Here is a 4,593-nt window from a genome sequence, read left to right as displayed (position 1 = left end):
TGCACTATAGTTGAGTCATTAAGAGCCTAGACTCGGTTTTCCAGGAAGTCTTGAATAATTGTGACAAGTTATCCGCAACTCAAGAGTTATGCAAAGGGTGATGAACAGCAATGTGGAAGTGTAAGCTGAATAAACCCTTTCCTCTCCAACTTGTTTCTTGGTCATGATGTTTTGTGCAAGAATAAAAACCCTGACTAAGACAGTAGCCTTGCTCTTGAAGCCAATTTGGAAAGGGCTTTCTTTTCCCTCCCGGCCCATCAACATTTCTGATCTTAGATCCTAAGGTGCCAAGAAGAAACAGCACTAGTCTAGGTGGACAGATGAAAAGGAGTGTGAAGCCAGCTGGCTCTTGGCACAAGTGCTCACAAATGAGGCATTTAAAGTCTGAGCCCAAACTGGCTGTGGTGGAACACCTATAATCCCAATACCCAGGAGACAAGATTTGAGAGTATTGTGGGGCCAGCCTGAGCCACACAGCAAGAACCTGTCTCAAAATAACAACAAAACCTTATCAGCCAGAGGTTCTTTATGCAAGGAACCCATGAGCTGCCAGCTCATGTCACAGGATATTGTGAGAATCCTTCACTACATTAATGCCCCCCATCACACCAACTCGCAGTGGGAAGACTGAATCAGAGCACTTTGCATGCCCATGGATGTCTTGGAGCCCTTTGAAACCTGAGCCCTCCTTGCTGCTTCCTTTCTGAACCCTTCTTTCTGCCTACCCTGGTTTTTGAAGGGCATGCTTTCCGACTTCCTCGGGAGATCCTTTTCCGAAGCCCTGTACACCCACAACTGAGCATTTCTCTTGACAGTCACACATTCTCATGGAGATACAGAGATGGAAACAGGGTCAGCTTTTGGGTTACCAGGTTATGCTGGAGGTAGTGATGGAGAATAAGAGGCAAACTCAGCCTTAGAGAGGAGAGAACTAAGGTGTCCTCAGTGAAGGGACAGGTAACACCTGCCAGAGAAGACAATGAATACAGCCAAGAGTGTAGTCTTTGGTAGACTGCCATGCTTGCTCGGGATCACCACACAGCGTCTATACTCTTAAATAACACTGCTTTCAGTTCTTTGTTTTCTGCTAAAGTCATCTAGGGATTCTGACCTCTTCCTAGCTCTGAGGTTGTAAGTTCAGAAAGGAGGGTGTGCCCCAGTTCTAGATAGTGAGACAGTAGTTGGTGTAGGTGGCTTCAGTGGTTAAAGTGCTTGTTGCCGAAGTGTGCGAACCTAAATTCCATTCCTAGCATCCACATATAAACCTGGGTATGATGACATGTTTGTCTTAGTTAGGTTTCCATTGCTGTGAAGAGACACTATGACCACAACAACTCTATAAAAGAAAAACATTTATTTGGGGCTGGCTAACAGTTCAGAGGTTTAGCCCCGGTTATCATCATGGTGGGAATCATAGTGCCATTGTCTTAGGGTTTCTATTCCTGCACAAACATCATGACCAAGAAGCACTTGGGGAGGAAAGGGTTTATTCAGCTTACTCTTCCACATTGCTGTTCATCACCACAGAAAGTCAGGACTGGAACTCAAACAGGTCAGGAAGCAGGAGCTGATGCAGAGGTCATGGAGGGATGTTCTTTACTGGCTTGCCTTCCCCCAGCTTGCTCAGCCTGCTCTCTTATAGAACCAAGACTACCAGCCCAGAGATGGTCCCACCCACAAGGGGCCTTTCCCCCTTAATCACTAATTGAGAAAATGCCTTACAGCTGGATCTCATGGAGGCATTTCCCCAACTGAAGCTCCTTTCTCTGTGATAACTCTAGCTTGTGTCAAGTTGACACACAAAACCAGCCAGTACAGGCATGTAGACAGACATGGTGCTGGAGAGGTACCAGAGATTTCTACATCTGGATCCACAGGCAGCATGAAGTGAATGAGAGACTGGGCCTAGTTTGAGCATCTGAAATCTCAAAGCTCACCCCTAGTTACATACTTTCTCCAATGAGGCCACACCTACACCAACAAGGCCTAATAGTGTGCCACTCCCTATGGGCCTATAGGGGCCATTTTTATTCAAACTACCACAATGCTCTTATAATAATCCCTGTGCTGGAGAGACATGGATTAGGACCTATGCTTTATGCTAACCCAGCCTAATCTAATTAGCCTAAACTAATCCACCAAGCCTCAGATCCCAGTAAGAGACTAGGTCTCAAACAAGGTACGTGCCTTGACCTATTTCCTAACAACTTCACCTCACTGCCCACTCACAGAGCCCAGGGCCAGTCACATGCTTTGTATCACATTTCTCAATCCTCAAAACCGTCTCATGGGTACTAAAATGGAGTTGTAGATGAAAAGGCACTTGGGCATGCTCACACAGTGCAGCCTGGAGTCGGCCAAGACCTTCCTGGTGTGGTGTGCAGAAAATACAAGGTAGGTATCCCATCCAAGTCTCCAAGTGCCAACATGTGCAGTTGGAGCACTTCCAACTGCTGAAGTCAGCTTGTAATCACGTGGTGCCATGCCAGAAGACAAAGACCAAGGTACTGAGAATCTGGTGCAGACAATCATAGTGCTAAGCGACCTGGCCGATCAGGCAAAATCACCTCGATTTGGAGCCCATTGGGGATATATTCACTTTAGATGGAATTGTTCTGTTGAAAATGTTGAGCTCTTTGGAGATAATGCAGGCATTCTGCTTGCATCATCTACAACATAACAACCAACATTGTGGGGCTTCCTCTGGTTGGGGACTGGGAGCAGGCCCTTTGTGGTTCTGATTTCAGGTCTTTCAGAACATAAGGTCAATATGTGAGACTAGAGCTGAACGCATCTGCATGCTTGCTTGGGGCTAGGGGATCCACTCCACATTCACATCCACTCAACATCCTGACTTCCTCACGATGTGTCCTCCATAGTTCAGCTTTGCACAGGCTGGTTATACGAGGGCAGGTTGTTGCCAGAGGAAACTTCACGAGAAGGCAGATGTGCATGCCACTGTGTTTTATGACCCACCTCAAATGGCAAGGTCTGTTGTCACAGAGAATTGTGATTCTAGGAGTGAGTGAAGGGAGTCAGCACTCTTGTAAACTAAAAATATATATCACACTTGGCACTGGGGTCAAGGACAAGCCCTTTGCAGTGTCTGAAGCTTCAGTAGTGAGGCATGGGTTCCTAAAAGAAGCGTGCTGAAGGGCAAAGCTGTAGCTGTGTGTGGTGCAACTGCCTGTAGCTCCAGCACTGGGGAGGAAGAAAGGGGACCACACAGGACAGAATGGCACATTTAGGCCAGCGAGTGTTAGAAGCTGTGTTTCAAGAAAGACAGATTCTAGCAGTTCCTTCAGGATTGGAAGACAAACACACCATCAGTTTAGGAAGCTCATGAGACAGAAGTAGTAGTAGTAGGCAGGTATGGATTTTGTGGGTCACCCATGTTATCAGGTCCTGGGCCTGTGGGACTAGCTGCCACCATGCACATCCTAGATCCCTCCAAGTCTAAGAATCGATGGGAACCTGGCAGGCATTTCAGGGAACCTAGGACATATGTCTAGAGAAGCAGCCTGGGGGCCAGCTCCCCCAGCATTTTTTCAGGGTACAGGTAGTGAAGGGAGATTCGTGGGTCTTGAGCAGTAGTGCAAGCTGTAGTCCTGGGCTTCAGAGGGTGACTGACAGCCAAGTATGAATTGCTCTTTTGTGGAATTGTCTCATTTAGGGTACAGTGAGTGGGGCTGAGGTTCTGGAAACCTGGGTTTCTCTTCTTCCTCAACAGAAAGCCTCGAGCTAGAGGAACCGTTCCAGTCAGTGTTTGAACAGAGACCCTATCTTCCCTGCAGCCTACCCTGAGGAGAATGAGGAAAGGCCCACCTGGGCAGATCCCAAGGGCATCAAGGGTCAGAGAATGTTGGCATGCTGAGATTCTGATCCATCTGAGCCCCAGAGATAGTCATTTTCCCATTGTATGAATGAAGAACCTGCACTTCAGACAGAGTGAGCGGTCCATGACTCGGGAATAGAGAGGGTAGGAAGGACATGGCAGTTTTGGAGAGAGGCAGCAACCCAAGCAAGTTATCCTAGTTAGACTTCCCATTCCTACCATAAAATACCACAACCAAAGCAACTCGAGGAGGGAAGGGATTCTTTCATCATTTATTTCCAGGTAATGGCCAAAGGTAGCACATGTCATCTGTGCACCTCAGGTAAGTGACACTGCCTCTCTGAGCGACTCCTTACATTCTTAAAATGAATACAGCCTGGCTACCCTGTCTCTATGTCTGAGGGAAGTTAGGGCAGGAACCAAAGCGTGACAGAGACTAATGCAGAGGCCACAAAGGGGTGCTTCGTGCTAGCTTGCTCAACATGTTATTTTATACAACAAAGGCCTACAGCCTAAGGGTGGCCCCACCCACAGTGAGCCCTTCAGCATCAATCAATCAAGAAAATACCCCATGGATTTTTTTATGGGCAAATTTTATGGAGGTATTTTTTTTTTCCAATCAAGATTTCTTCTTCTCAGATGACTTTAGCTTTTATCAAGCTGAGGAAAAAAATTACCCAAGACAGTTGATCCTTTATCAACTTATCACACAAACACTTTAGTACCCCACTGTAACCTTTCCTTTTCTGTTCATCCCC

Source organism: Mus caroli, chromosome 1 (genome assembly GCF_900094665.2).
Source record: "Mus caroli chromosome 1, CAROLI_EIJ_v1.1, whole genome shotgun sequence".
NCBI classification, from domain to species: domain Eukaryota; kingdom Metazoa; phylum Chordata; class Mammalia; order Rodentia; family Muridae; genus Mus; species Mus caroli.
Note: the sequence above shows the minus strand (reverse complement) of the source record.